This window comes from Dermacentor silvarum, chromosome 5 (assembly GCF_013339745.2).
Source record: "Dermacentor silvarum isolate Dsil-2018 chromosome 5, BIME_Dsil_1.4, whole genome shotgun sequence".
Taxonomy (NCBI): domain Eukaryota; kingdom Metazoa; phylum Arthropoda; class Arachnida; order Ixodida; family Ixodidae; genus Dermacentor; species Dermacentor silvarum.
In genome coordinates, this window is record NC_051158.1 from 121579139 (window position 1) to 121595295 (window position 16157).

At 48.8% G+C, this 16157-nt stretch overlaps 1 long non-coding RNA gene across 2 annotated transcripts in view; it reads left to right on the forward strand.

The window, feature by feature from the left end:
- LOC125945979 (uncharacterized) overlaps window positions 1–16157 on the forward strand; it is a 47710-nt gene that overhangs the window by 11704 nt on the left and 19849 nt on the right. For both annotated transcript variants that reach the window (XR_007467287.1, XR_007467288.1), the window contains exon 2: window positions 9593–9681. This is a non-coding gene — a long non-coding RNA (uncharacterized LOC125945979). The remainder of the gene's footprint in view (window positions 1–9592; window positions 9682–16157) is intronic.

Here is a 16157-nt window from a genome sequence, read left to right on the forward strand (position 1 = left end):
TGTAAGCGTCGCGCCTACGTCACGCTTCGAAGAAAATGGCGGAATGTCCAGAATAGCGGCTCGTATAATGCCAGAAAAAAAGTTGTGCGGTTTTGGCCGTTATCAGCCCAGCCGACGACGAGCACTGGCCGCGCCGCCAGTAGTTGAAGGCGAGAGAGAAACGACAAAGTTGAGAGAGGGTTGACAAGAAAAAAAAAAGAAAAGCGATTTTGGTTCCGCATCCATCTCATGGATGGCGCTGCAATTCGCGTGGACAAAAAACCAGCGGAGTTTCCGGGGCCTGATTAGACTTCGAACGCAGGAAGGTGTTGCAATTGTTTAGTGTGCCGTGCTTGTGATGAAGAAATGCCATCGCACTGGGTGTGTTTTCGCTGACCGCTGGCCGTGTTTGCGACACAGCGGCTCCGATACATCACTGATGACAGAGCAGTCATTTCAAATGAGAGCTGCGATACGTTGTCGTTGGGAAACACTACGCACTGCTCAGGATCGTCGTCCACCGCGGCGCATCGACGCCTTGCAAGCAACTACAGTGACGTGGCGATAATTATTTGCTGTGGTTTACATCGCCACAGTGCAGGCAATGAACCGTGTTGTGGGGCAATCCCAGCCCAAGAAGATATATGCATAAGCCAGCGAAAGTCGACGCTTTTTTTCTTTTTACAGTGATGCTCAGTACATCACCGATGACAGTGCATTGTGCGTGTTTTATTTCGCCGGTCAAGATTGTTAATGCCTCTGAGTTCCGCACCACGTCGCTGTTGCCGAAAAATAAGTTGGGCGTGGCCCAACCGTGGTGGGCGCGCACAAGAGTTACATGCCTCGCACGTGGCGTGACCTATGGTTTTGATTGACAGGTGAACTCGTGCCAAACTCGTACATCGCGAAACCCCCCTCGAGCTGAACTCGTGAACATGGCGGCGGCAGCAGCAGCCAGTGTCACCGCATCCAGCGGCAGTAAGCGTCAATATGACCGTCTGGACCCGTTCACCTAGATGACCGATGTAGAGTTGCGTGTCATTTTTGCCTTTCCAAAACGTGAGTACGCTGGCTCTGTGACGAGTTAGGCGAAGACCGTCGTCTGTGGAGACAGCGTGGCGGGCAAAGTATGTTTCCGAGCATAAAGTTGTGTGACTAGGGTGCGGAGGAAAAGATCGTGCGATCGCTTCAGCTCTCTCTTGTTTCAAGCGTTGCTCGTCCACCGTGCCCCAGCCCCAGGCCCGGTCCAGCGTTATCATCGGAGTACTGGGGCACCTGCGACCACCAGGGGTTCAACCCGGACCAACCAACCTGTGCAGGCGAAGTGGTCACATTATATTGGAAGGCTCAGAATGGACGCAGGGCTGCCTTCCGGTGCCACAGCTGCCGAAATCAGTTTTCGCAGTTACACGGTACCGCTGCACTGCACGGGCAGAGTGGCGAAGGAAGTTACTTCGCCAACACGGACCGCCTCGGCCGTCCGAACGACCACCTCTCCAGGCGGGAAATGATTTGGCTCACGTACTGCGTGGCCAAAAGCATAGACATATGGATGTTGAAGGAGATGACCGGCGACTTGTTTCCTCTATCGGAGCACGCCGTCGCCGACTCGAGGAACTACCCCCGTATGTTCGCGAGGGACGAGCTGCTGGTCCGACCTCCACTCGGTGGCCCCGGGTAGATAGCGCAAATCGACGAGTGTCTTCTTCGCGGCGAGCAAAAGTACAATCGAGGCCGCCTAATGTCGGGCGATAACTTTCCGCCGAGCCGCCAAAATTACGTCGGTGCTAAAGATGGCGGACCATGTGCCTTCGGCATGTTCTGCGTGACCGGAGGGCTGCAGCTACGTTCAAGGTCGACCGACGAAAGGCGGCGACGCTAGGTGCTATTGTTGCAGCCAAAGTTCAACCGGGGACTATTATTCATAGTGACGAATTGGCCGCATACAAATATATGCCAAATTTAGTGGATGCTAACGGGGCTATGCCTCAATCTGCATTGGGAGACAGTCAACCACAGCAAGAGTTTTGTGGACCCCATCACGGGCGTTCAGATGGAAAAAATAGAAAGTTATTGTCAAAAGTGAAGCGCCACCTCGTCAGCGATGGGTGCAGGGTAACTGCACCTATGCTGCAGTCCCACCTGGGATGGATGTGGTGGCACCCAATGGCCACGTGCGCTGCAAAGACCCTCTCTTGCGTTTGTTAGAAACCACGGATCGCTCGGGCTGCCCAGTATAAAGAGTCTTTCCTGCGGTTGTTAGAAGCCATCGCTCGACGCTTGCCAGTATGAAGGTGCATCGCAAAGGTAAAGAAAATGAAGTATAGTTTTCTGACTCTTGTATGAGTGCTTTCTGGCATTCCTGAGTGCTTACACGGTAAGCGCGCGGGAAACCACTTAGGCGCGAGCCGACGCTCACTTTGTCTCGCAGCTGGGGTGCCTTGATGCGCGCGCGCGCATCGAGGCACCCTAATCGCAGCCTTTCTTTAGCGTGAGCAATGAGCGATCTGTTAAAAGCCCAGTGTTAAAACCAGGCGCACATCAATATGTGCTCGCAAATGGGAGCGCAAGCACGAAGCGAGCCGCACCAATCCAATTCAGAGGAAAGAGAAAGAGCAACGAGCTATCTGTTGAAACCCCCCAGTGAGACAACCAAGCGCACACCAATCTCTGCTCGGAAATGCTAGCGCAAGCACGTAGCGAGCCACGCCAATCCAATGCAGAAGAAAAAAGAGGAGGGCTAGCATCCCCTCGTGGTAAAACGTGAAACGTATTAAACTACAAATTAGTCTAATACACATTCAATGTACATCTTGTAAACTTTAAAATGCGTATAACCCACACTAATGTTACTAATATTATTGAACTAAATGCATTTCTTTTATAACTTGCTTGTGCCTGTAATGTCACTCGGTGGAACGACAAACAAATGAAAGAAGCACGACCATGCACCGAGCGTATGATCGCGTGAGCCCCAGTTTGCCGAATGCCCATATGGCAACGCACAAGGGTTGATTGCCACGCAGAGTGAATCTAGATAAACCTATGAAACTGGAGGCATGCCGACGGACAAACTTTGTCTTGTTACCATTTGTTCTTTCATCTTGGGGTAGTCGCCAGAGCTCGTGAAGATACCGAGTTTCGCCAAACTCGGTGTATCCTGCATAGCACCCCAGGTCACAATTATTGCGGTCTTCGGCATGCCGTGCAAGCAGTCACAACACAACCGATACTCACCATTTTCAGAAATCGAAGATCATTGGCCTCGACAATGCGGCTCGTTGCAGCCGCCACGCAGCACGCCAAGCATGACCCTGCTGCCGCACACTCAGTGGCATAAACTCAGTGACCCAAGTTGATGAGAGGTTCATTGAAGAGTGGAAAATTATCCGTGCATTCATGGGGCAGCTCGCTAATGCACTGGCGTGAAAGATATTCATTGAAAAGCGGCACAAACCCAGTGCATTTGTGGTGAAACCTGCTAATGCGTCGAGTTGCCGCCCTTGAGGAACCCTTGTGACTTATATTCATCTCCGCTCAGCATCGGATAAATTTAAGATACTTTTTTGTCATTGTTGAGCGGCACATGTTTAGGGGTACATACCTAGATACTCAACTGGCTTCAAGGACGTCCATTGAAGAGTGTCACAATCCTACCGGCACAATCCAGCGACTGAAGTATGCATGACAGAGGGTCAGTGAAGATAACTACAGGCAGTGTGGCACATATCAGCGCTCCAAGTGGGCATCGAAGGGTTTCATTGACAAGCGGTGGCTACTCATTCCCGCATATGCAGCGGCCCTAAGTCGTCGTGAAAGAGGTTCGTTGAAGAACAGCCCACATGTACGCATTGTGACGCGCTCAGTGACCATATTTGGTGTATCGGTTCGTTTAGAACCCAGCACCAAAGCCCAGCGCACTAGACATTCGACTGCCCAGTGACTCAGGTAAATGGCAGAACGGTTAGGTGCGAACATACTTTGAAAGTTAAAAATATAAATAGATTTAGACCCCCCCCCCCAAAAAAAAAAAACAAGAAGTGCCTGAGGCAGCCTAAAAATGCTAACACATTAAAAACTCTTAAAAGCCGTCCAATGTTCTGGGGAACGGCATCCGCGTCGTATATAGTCATCTTGTGTTCACGTAGGTGCCAAATGCGGACGTCTTGATGTTGCTGCTATATGGCACAGTGCTTGCAAAGAAGTGTTTCCAAAGAACCTACCCCATGGCGCGTTTTCGCGTAATTATTACCGTGTGGCGCTGCACTGCTTCAATGCTAATCGCATTACTGTCGACATCCATACTAAGGTGGAATCTGCTGGAATGTTGGCTGTCCTCCGACGGCGTAAATTTTGTCTAGAATTTTTAGAACGGTGTGTACTTTGCCGTCTCTAATTTATTACCACAAAAATATGTTCTGCTCTCACATCTCACACTTGCTAGTTTTTGTAGTCAGATTGACTTGATGAATTCGGCCTCGCTCCGCAGACTTTCCAGATCTTCTTGACAACTATTTTCAGCAATCGCAAGTAATCAAAATATTAGTAAGCATTTGCTACGTCACCAAGAATTGCTCGCGTGAGAGGTGCGCAAAGAGCCGGAGCTATTTTCATTCCAAACCGGCTTGTAAGACAAGTTACACAGACGAAATATTCTAGACATTACGTCTTATTTCGACTTTTCACCGACATGGGCACTTGCCAATAGCCCTTGGTAACTTAGAAACTTGAGAAAAACTTGCTCTAACTGACGAGGGTATGAAGCACATAAGTACGTGATAAGGCCTCATTGTCATAAATTAAGACGCTACTTAAAATAATCACTAAAGTGAATGCACAAGCGGAGCACGTTTCATTTCACAAGAACTCTGCCAACCGGCAGCAAGGCCTCGGAGAAGATAAGCTCGTGGGATTGGTACATGCGTTCGTAATGTGTCAGTTCACTTACTTCGCGGTCATGAACAACTGGTAAAGATCGGAGCGGGATAAGCTGAACGCATTAATCAGGAAGGCAATCAAAAGAGCTCTCGGCCTCCCCATATATACACACGCGGAACGCTTACTTCAACTGGGCATGCATAACACGCTAGAGGAAATAGCGGAAGCGTAGAGGAGGGCCCATATCGTCAGCCTGTCTAGTAAACATGCTAGAAGACATCCTACAGGAGCTGGGCGTTCCCTCCACAGCAGTCAAGACAAAGTTCTGCAACATTCCTCGAGAGCAGCGGGACCGCATCACTGTCACCCCGATTCCACGAAACGTCCATCTGGAACACAACGTGAGAAGATGTCGGGCACGCGCGAAGGCCCTCCTGGAAAAGGCTCGTGAACGTACTTCGGAGAACAGTTTCGTAGACGCAGTGTGCTACGCCGACAGACGATCCATCGCTGCGGTTAGCGTAGACCATGAAAGTGAAGTCACGAACTCAATCTCGATTCGCACAACGTCCTCTGAGATCACAGAGCAGGTTGCAATAGCGATGGCCTTATTGGACGACAAGAGGACAACCATCTACAGTGACTCGAGACCAGCCGTTCGAGCATTTGCCAAAGGAACCATATCCGGGCTGGCTCTAGGGATACTAGGAAGCAAGGAGATCATGCCACACAGTCATCTTGCTTCCAGCCCACATGGGACAGACCGAAGGTGCCCCGCCCAACCTCAATGAGTCAGCACACAGTGCTGCGCTAGGGATCATCAACCGCGGAGCTACCGGGCAGCGTGACGCTGGGGGTACTGACAATCGTGACTCACCTTCCACGTACAACAAGATTACTAAGCGCTTTTACTTGGCTCAGATGATCTACACCCTCCCACACTGTAAGCTCAAGAGACCTCAGGCTTTAACTATAATGCTTCTACAGACGGGGGCCTACCCAAACCCTCTACTTTCACAAGATTTACCCCGAAATTAAGACGACAAATGCATGTGCACTATGCAATGACTTATCGAACTTAGCTCACATGCTCTGGCGGTGTTCCGCGCTACGCGGCAATGAAAGCAACATTTATTCACGTTGGGATGCTGTGTTACGCAGCCCCAACCTTGAGGAACAATTATGGGCTGTCCAACGGGCCCGCGATGCGGCGGAGAGGCTCGGTCTCTCTTCCCGACGTGGGAGCGGCCCGCTGCGCGCTAGCGCGCGCCCTAAATGACCCTAATAAAGTATTTCATCCATTCATCTGACTTTTCATTCATGCTTAACTTTAAGATTTATTGGACCTCTTTCTCGAACCTTTACCCCAAAGGTAGTAAAATATGTTATTGCGCAGCCTGTATTGCCTTGTCAGAAGTCAAGCGGAGTGCCCCCTCAACAAGCTTGGGCTTGCCTGGCCTGTCAGGAAATATCATTTCGAATTACTGAAGCAAGTCATAGACCACTAACAGTGTTCAACACTTGGAATCGTACCAGCTTCTCATCAGTTGTACTCCGTCTATGGATGCGACTGCGACAGAGAATCTTTTCTACTTACTTCCTGTTGAGGCTCTGAATGATCTTGAAATATATTTCGGCCACAGAGACCCCGTACATTTGTAAACTTTCGTGTTTTTCATATTTCTTTAGCATATGCATGTGGAAATTATTCTAGTTCTCCATAAGTAAAAACATACCCGACGTCATTCTTCATGGCTTCAAGTGGACCCTTCCAATACATTATTAGTTTGTTGGAATCAGCGTGCAGCAAATTATGTGCTCAGCCACCGGTATTTGCTATTCTGGGACGGCTCTTCTGGTCGTAGTAAGCCCTTTTTAGGCGGCAAGTCTTAGGCGGTTGGCATTGGCGGCGTAACTGAGCGAATGGGACCAGCGGATAAGGAAGCGAACGCGGAGTGGAGTGGAAGATGAAAAAAGCGGCAAAAGCGAATACAACGCCAGCAGAAAGCGTACGAGGAGCGTATGGTGAAAGTGTGAGAAGAAAAGCATAGCGCCGCGCAAGCGTGGTGTCTGCGGCGACGACCGCTGCGAGATGGTGCCAGAGTAGCGCGCCGTCCTCGGCCGAAGAACTCACATATTTCGATGTATAACTTAGCCTTCAACTAATAGTGTTCCTGCCACCAGCGAAAACGTTTCTTTTTTATACACCAGCTTATCATCAGCTGTGCCACGACTATTTTTTTAGCTTTACAACTTTGACGCAGAAAAGAAAAGTCATAGCTCTTCTCGGTCGTCACAGAGGCAGACATATGCTCTTTTTGTGTCTTCGTACTTCAGCACTTGTTGCTGTTCGTACCAATCTTCTGAGAAAACCTCAACATCGCAGCTTTGACTAAGTTGCGGTACAATTATTAGCTTCATACTCCAGACGATTGCATAGAAAAAACATTGGTGGCGATTTCCTTAGAGTATCAATCAACCGTCCGATTGAAAACGAAAAAGGCGCCACTTGGCAGAGGCATTGGTTGAAATATTGTGGTTGCAAATTCATTCTGAGCTCCATCTTGCAGCCTCAGTGTGAGCACAGGCACGTTGTCAAGTTATCCCGCATTTTGTGTTGCTTGCCTTACTCTCAGGAGAAACTTTTTCTTTGCTTTGTATTCTTATTCTCAATTCACGTACGCCATTCCGCACCTGCAAGTTCTAGCTGTGAAGCAAAAGAAGCTAGTATCGCTGCATCCTTGATGCAGTTAATTCCATGAACTTGCAATAAAGGTAATATTCCTTCAATAATTTTACGGCAGACATCTTGGCAGGCTTCCAGGGTTGTGACAGAATTAAAGCTTTTATCCCAAGGATCACTACCAACGAATGCAATCGACGCCAGAGTGCACACACTGGATAGGAAAATTCGCAGAACAATATACAAATGGTTCACAGGCGGCATTTTTAAATTAACCATGATCAAGCACACACAGCCACACATTTCTTTCTTCAATGTCCCCTCTAGCATAAAACAATGTTTTTTCCTCATGCGTTTCGCTCTGGTTGAGCCCGCTGGCACATAGAGGTTGATCACCTAATGCCGAAACATTGAATGGGTCCTGGGGCTCCTGTAGGGCTAAATGGGTCTTGTAGGGCTGCCTACAGAATAACACAACATACAGCGGCAGCAGTGGCTGTAATGGCAGCCACAGTAGCCGCGGCTGTCTTGCAGTAGCTCTGGGTACTGCTTTCTCCACCGACCACAAGGCAGCTCGTCGAAGTCACCAAGAACAGCGGTGGCCTTGCCAGGTTTCCCGGACTAATTGCTCCATGGTAGGACAATTATTTTAGGATTGACGCTCTTCAAATCGTGTTCAAGGCCCTGGCTCAAGTCATCTGGCTCCCCCTGCTGATTGATCACCTCGATTTGTTGCCTGGATCGGTTTTCCAGCAGGAACACTGGACCTCAACAGCACAATAATGACGTTGCAACGTGTCCGTAGTTCTCGTGACCGGGCGTACAGCGAGAACTAGGTGGCTTGAAATCCTGAGCAGAGCATACCATTGACAAGCAGTACGCGATATACTACGCTGACAATGCATCCACACATTTTCGCCGCTCCCATACGGGGAAAAGCAGGTTTTTTTTTTTCTCACGTGATAAATATTTCATGATGCAAAGTTACGAATTTGTGAACATCGTGTTTCTGTTTTGCTTCGCTTATCAGTTTTAAGGCAATCGTTTTATTTAGAAGCCCTAAATAAAAAATTATGCTTGCCACATTCACTGGAATTTAACGTTGCCCCATGAATGCCGCTAATTTTATTTAAATTGGTCTAGTGGTTCTTTCATCTAAGAATTTCTTCGTTTTACATATATTTCAATAGGCGACATCGGACTTCGTCCCGAGTTAAAGCTTCCTCCTTAGGCCACATAAAATATATCACGTGGACCGTCCGAAATGTCATAAGGCCATGTGGGCTGCATAAAAAAATGTCGCCCTATGTGTGGCACATCATATGCGACCCGCGCTTTATTCACACACATACGTTACCTAGTGGGCTGCTTAAACAACTGGATCACATCCATGTCATCAAGCAGGTAATCGAGAAATCTCCAGAGTACAATTAACCTCTCGATATAGCTTTCATAGATAATGAAAAGGCACTCCGTTCAGTACAGATACCAGCAGTCATAGAGGCATTGCGCAATCAAGTACAGGAGGCATACGTGAATATCTTCGCAAATATGTACAAAGTTTCCATAGCTACCCTGGTTCTCCACAACGATAGCAGAAAATTACCTATCAGGAAAAGGGTCAGGCAAGGAGACACCATCTATCTAATGCATCACTGCATGCTTAGAAGAAGTATTGACGCTATTTGACTAGGAAGGCTTAGGACTGAGGATCAACGGCGAATATCTCAGCAAAGTTCGATTTGAAGAGGACATTGTCCTATTCAGCAAGAACGGGGACGAATTACAAGAAATAATGGACGACATTAAACGAGAAAGCGTAACAGTGGGGTTGGATATTAATATGTAGAAGACAAAGGTAATATTCAATATCCTGGCAAGAAAACAAGAATTCAACAAAACTCCTTAATCCTTAATTTCATTGTTCCAATCTTTATGAGCGGATGGTTATGTTGCGATTATAAACTAAATGCAGAATAAATAAAGTTTTGAAATAATTATTCAGGGAGATCACTGGCGCACGCCTTCAATGCTTATGTTTTTTCTTTTCAGACAATAGTGGTGAACCAAGCGGTCATTTACCATGAAACAGGTCCTAGCGATAGTTCTTTTTACGTGTGGTATTTCATTGGTCCATCCATGTAAGTAATATTTTGTACAAAGGCCATGGAGACACTGTTATGAATGTGGCAATTGTGTAATGTTGTAATGTTGGTGATTGATAAGAAAAAATAGTCACAGTTCCGTTGGAAACGCGAAGCAACGATTTTGATAGAAACTTAGTGGAAGTAAGGATAGTAGTTTTATCGACCGTATAGGCTTGAAAACATAGGCATACTAACTAAACTAACAAGCAATCTCTCACGCGCGCACAGGCAAACATAACGCATCTCACTCGGTGACCGCGGAAACTCGATGTCAAAACGCTGGAGTGAGTAAGCGCAGGGGCAGCAGCGAGCGAATTGACCTTCGTGTTAAGCATAACGAATATTTGCCAATATACCGTCATATGAAGTAAGGGCTCTAACTGTCGCCCTGTAATATATTTTACGACTATTTTGTTCGTAATTCATTCTGATAGTATTCACAACATTAAGCGAGCGCATGGTGGTGCTTCACCCTTCGAAACAAAAACAACTTTAGTTTTTGCGTGATATAAGACGCCTAGCGTTTCTCAAAAAAGATCAGTGAATTGTTTGCGTAAGCACGACGCAAAATTTTAGCCAATGTTCCCATTTGGGAACAAATCACAGCGACATTTGAAAATGGTGTAGAAGCGTTCACATTTTTCAAATGCAAGAAAATGAGAATTCACTATCTCCATAAAGGCCTATATTTTAAACAGTACAAACAAATTACCCATTATTATTTTCACATCCCAGTCTTGCGGTTACAACTTCATGTCAGTTTTGCCGCCATACTATCTTTTTGGCAAGGAGCGAAAACGAAGGCTTTCAGGTAAGTTATCCGAGGCTATTGTGGAACCATCTAGTTGTGCGATATCAGGTACAACTTCATTTATGCGAAGTTATGGTGTAAGTAGCGCGTTTGCATAAATGTCCCCAAAAGGGTACAATGACGCAACTAAGTACTGCTAAGTACAGGCAAGCCTGTGGCATTTGGCGCGTTTCGCGTCGAAGCCTTGATTTATAGCGCTTCTAACCAATACGTAAACAAAACCATTTATCTTTTAAATTTGAAACTGTGTGAAGCAAATTCCGCTTAAACGATGAAAAGTTTTATATCGTGACAGCTTCTCGAATGAGTAACCATGATAGCGGCAAGAGAATAGGAAGTCTAGACCAGATGACGAACAGTCGCGGCAGAATTCGCCTGTATGAAAGCTACGTGTTTTTGGTCAAATCGAGCTGCAGCTTGTTGAATATTGTGAACGAAGTGGTGTGACATCTTCAGCTACCAAAGTGGAGGAACTTTAGCAACATATAGCCTGCGACAACTCTATGAGGTCTGATGTAGTTCTTCATTCAGCGGTGGACAGCTTGTGTTCACCACAAATGTTTGGTGGGACTGTGTGTAGTATCTTCTTTCGCATAAGCACTTATGCATGTTACTCACCAGTATATCTTCTGAAACGCTATTCACGCGCCTTTTATTTATTGCAAACATTGATGCTGTGATAATAAAGATGTTTATTTGTGTGTACGGAAAAAGTGCGTCGTGTAGAGCTCCGCAGCCGAATCGCCAGCGCTACTGTAGTGGGGCTCGTGCTCTACGCTGTTCCTGGTGCGCGTGGCGAAACCTACGCTGCTGTGTCTTCCTGTCGGCGTCCTTCGTGCCGTCCACAGCCGTGCTAGACTTCCTTGTCATAATTGGTGGAGGTTTGCTGGGTCTCCTGCAAGCCTGTAATTGCGCAGCCGGATCCTCCCTGCCATCATGACCTCCGCAAGCGCAACGAGCGTACCACCACCTGCTCCCCAGTCCTCCGTATGCCCCGGCACACTCCGTCAGCGGGACCCTTCCATCTTTAGCGGTGCTGATGACCACGACGTTGATGACTGGCTATCATCATACGAACGTGTCAGTCGTATGACCCGGGTTCTCTACCCATGAGAAAAACCGGTGGGTTCCCGGTGCCGCCGGGAACCCACCGGTTTTTCTCATGGGTAGAGATGTCCCCTGGCCTGGTGCTCGGCTGTCGTGGGGGTCCACATCTCGAAAGAGGGCCCAATAGAGATTTCAGCTGTTGTCTCTGGGCGCCTCTTGTCCAACCACAGACGGCCTTGTAGACGAGCATCCGCCGCGGCTGTGGGAGGCAAGTGCTGCCGCCGGGTACCTACCGGTAAAATAGGTACAAGCGCGCTCCCGGCCTGGTGCTCGGCCATTATGGGACCTGAACGCTTGGAAAGGGGTGTTTGACCTCAACCCGAAGGTGCTCCCACCTCAATAGGTGCTTGGGGCGCCACATGGGAAATGACCGCCATGGGAGCGGCCCAGACACCACTTTTTTTCCGTGCTCACGTTGGTTTCGACGGGAATTCAGGGCGCAGGCTCCTTTCCCAAGTGTATCGCCCCTGAAGGAAGCCGAACGCCAGGCCGGGGTACGCTTGTACCCTTTTGAACCAGTGGGTGCCCGGCGGCGGTGGACAACAAATGGGATGACACCACGAAATTGACCACCGTCCCTCTTTACCTTACCGGAATTGCCCACTTGTGGTTACGCAACCACGAAAGCGAAGTCCCACGCTGGACTGTGTTCAAGAGAAAGTTCAGCGAGGTCTTGGGCCGCCCTGCTGTTCAAAAGCTTCGTGCCGAACAGCGTCTGCAGTCGCGCTCTCAGCAGCGTGGTGAGACCTTTACGAGCTACATCGAAGATGTCATCGCTCTCTGCAAACGCGTCGATGCATCCATGACTGAGGGCAATAAAATCAAGCATATCCTGAAGGGCATCAATGAGGATGCGTTTCAGATGCTGATTTCAAAGAGCCCCTTGACTGTTGGCCAAGTTATTGAACTCTGCCAAAGCTATGACGAGCTCCGCCGTCAACGCCTCCTCACCCGCCGTCCTGTTCCCCATCAGGAATCGTTGTCCGGCTTGACCTCTCCTCTTCACGATTCCAACCTCCTCTCGCAGATCAAGGCTTTCGTCCGGGAAGAAGTTGCTCGCCAGCTCTTCCTTATCTCCAACCCGCCGGAGTCCAGTTCGTCCCTTAGTCCGACCCTACGACACGTCATAGAAGAACAAGTGTCCGAGGTCCTTCCTCTGGAGCGGGCGCCTCAACTCACCGCCCCCCTGACTTACGCCGACGCCGTCGCACGACCACGCCCACAGACGTTCCGGGCTCCGCCTCCGATGCCTAGCCCTGTTTTTACTTCCCCGCCACCACGACCTCCAGTCCATCGAGCAATTAATCCCTGGCGCACAGCGGACAATCGGCCCATCTGCTATTCGTGTGGTATTCCCGGACACGTTGCACGCCTGTGCCGCCGCCGTCCACTTCATCCACGTGACGACCCACGCACAGCAGCGTACCACCATCCGTTGTCTTACGCTCCAGACCGCGATTTACCTCTTCCCCGCCGTAGCCTTCGCCCAGTTTCTGACCGGCGTTCTCCTTCTCCTCGTCGTCGCTCGCTCTCCCCGATGCGTCCACGTCCCTCTACCGCTGTCACGGAAAACTAAGTGGCGCAGTTCCCGAGGCAAGAACTGCGTCATCGTCGCAACACTCAAGCCCTATTCTTTCGCCGCCCAACGTTATTGATGTCGCTGTTGAAGGTGTCTCTGTGCTTGCCCTCATTGACACAGGTGCTGCCATATCTGTGATTGCCGAAAAACTATGCCGCTCAATACGAAAAGTTACGACGCCTTTCTTCGGTCCATTACTCCGCACGGCCACAGCACAGCACGTCCAGCCGGTGGCTGCGTGCACCGCCAGACTTGAAATTCAAGGAGTGCTCTACATCGTCGAGTTCGTCGTTCTTCCCTACTGTTCCCACGATATTATTTTAGGTTGGGATTTTCTCTTCTCGTCACCACGCTGTTATTGATTGCTCCCGTGCAGAAGTCGCCTTCTCTTCGCTTGGTAATGCCATATCTGACAACGTTTCGCTTTCCTGCACCAAGTTATCCCTCGCTGACGACATCCAGATACCTCCGCACGCATCCGTTCTGGCACCTGTATCCTGTTCCATTGCCTCCGACTCTACCGTACTCTTCACACCTTCTACTGCTTTCTTTCGTCGCCACATCTCACCACTCCCATCCGCATTGCTTGGCCTTCAAGCAGGTGCGACTCACCTTCCTGTCTACAACCACTTCCCATTCCCGATTACGTTGCTTCGCGGTGAATCTCCCGGCGCTGTGGAGCCTTACGACACCATTGCCGCGTTGGAACTTCCTAATGGATCGTCCGAGGTCAACACCCTCTTCGGTTGTCCCGTACCTGCCACATCGCCTGAAGACGTTTTCAGTCACGTCATCGACAACGCCTTAAAGCCCAAGCAGCGCCATGACCTCCTCCGTCTCCTCGACAAATTTCGCCCTGCTTTTGACAGCCATAGTACTTCTCTGGGTCGAACGACGACTGTATGCCACCGGATTGACACCGGTGCTCACTCACCGCTACGGCAGTGACCATACCGCGTATCTTCGACAGAACGATGCGTCATTGATGAGAAAGTAGGTGAAATGCTCAAGCGTGGCGTCATTGAACCATCCTACAGTCCATGGGCATCGCCAGTTGTTTTAGTTAAAAAGAAGGATGGCTCGATCCGCTTTTGCGTGGACTACCGTCGCCTAAACAAAATAACCCGAAAGGATGTTTATCCATTGCCATGGATTGATGACGCCTTAGACTGCTTACAAGGTGCAGAGTTCTTTTCCTCTCTCGATCTACGCTCTGGTTATTGGCAGGTGCCTATGGCTGCAGACGATAAGCCTAAAACAGCTTTCATCACACCAGATGGCTTATACGAATTTAGTGTGATGCCATGCGACCTTTGCAACGCGCCCGCGGCTTTTGAGCGGATGATGGATACTATTCTTCGAGGCCTCAAATGGAACACGTGCTTGTGTTATTTGGACGATGTAGTAGTGTTTGCATCCAGATTTTCCTACTCACCTTGATCGCTTGGAGCAGATTTTACGCCGTCTCAGTGACGCTGGCCTCCAACTCAACCTGAAAAAATGTCACTTTGGGGCACGGAAGCTGACAATTCTCGGACATGTCGTGTCGAAGGACGGCGTTCTCCCCGATGCCTTAAAGCTCCGTGCTGTTAAAGAATTCCCAAGGCCAACGTCTCTAAAAGACTTGCGTAGTTTCATTAGCCTCTGCTCGTACTTCCGCCGCTTCATTCGAAATTTCGCTTAGATTATGGCAGCTCTGACAGAGCTACTTAAGGGAGATACCAATCTTTCCGCGTGGTCCCCGGCTTGCGACGAGGCCTTCGCGACGCTACGTCGCCTGCTTACAACACCACCGATACTGCGCCATTTTGATCCAACTGCTCCCACGGAAATCCATACCGATGCTAGCGGCGTTGGCCTTGGCGCTGTGCTGGCCCAGCGAAAGCCCGGCTACCAAGAATATGTTGTTGCTTACGCGAGCCGCACTCTTACAAAAGCCGAAGCAAATTATTCAGTCACGGAGAAAGAATGTCTAGCGATAATCTGGGCCATTACAAAATTTCGTCCATACCTGTACGGCCGGTCCTTCGATGTTGTCACCGATCACCACGTACTTTGCTGGTTGTCGTCCCTCAAGGATCCCTGCGGCCGCCTAACCCGGTGGGCGCTGAGGCTCCAAGAGTACGACATCCGGGTTGTCTACCGCTCAGGCAAGAAGCACGCCGATGCCGATGCTCTTTCGCGCTCGCCTGTCCACACCGACATTGTCGGTGTGGACAGGCGACCCACTTCCCCCATTCGCTTCTGTCGACATGGCTTTTCTTTCTTTATTCTTTATTCAGAGATACCCCGCTTTGCACAAAGGCGTGTAAGCAGGGGGGTTACAACTTGGAAAAAAAACAATCTTCATTAACACAGCACACTTGGTCACAAGACAATTGATTCCACTCTGTTACTGTTCGAGCAAAAAAGGAATTAGCATAGAGGTCCGTTCTAGTCCGGTATTCTCGAATTTTAAGGTCATGATCAGTTCTTTTAGATATATAATGCGGTGGTTTAAGATAAGTGTCTCTATTAATTCCGGTCTTGTTATTATATATTTGGAATAACAATTTCAAACGCAGTTTTCTTCGGCGAGAGGAGAGCGCTTCCCAATCTAGCTCGCTTTTCATTTGAGTGCAACTCTCCCCTCGCCTGTACCGCCCCAGAACGAACCTTGCCGCTCTATTCTGTAATCTCTCGATTTTGTCAATCAAGGTTTTCTGGCGAGGGTCCCAAACACAACACGCATACTCCAAGATAGGACGAACAAAAGAAACATAAGCAGTGTTTTTTAGTATAAATGGTGAGGATTTGAGATTACGTTGAATAAAGTTTAGCGCTCTGGCAGCTTTTGTAACTACATTATTCACATGCGCATTCCAGGAACAATCACTTGAAAACGTCACACCCAAATATTTACATATAAATTGCTGGTTGATAATATCACTATGAAAAAAATATCAGGTTTCAATTTTTTTTCTTTTTTTTCGT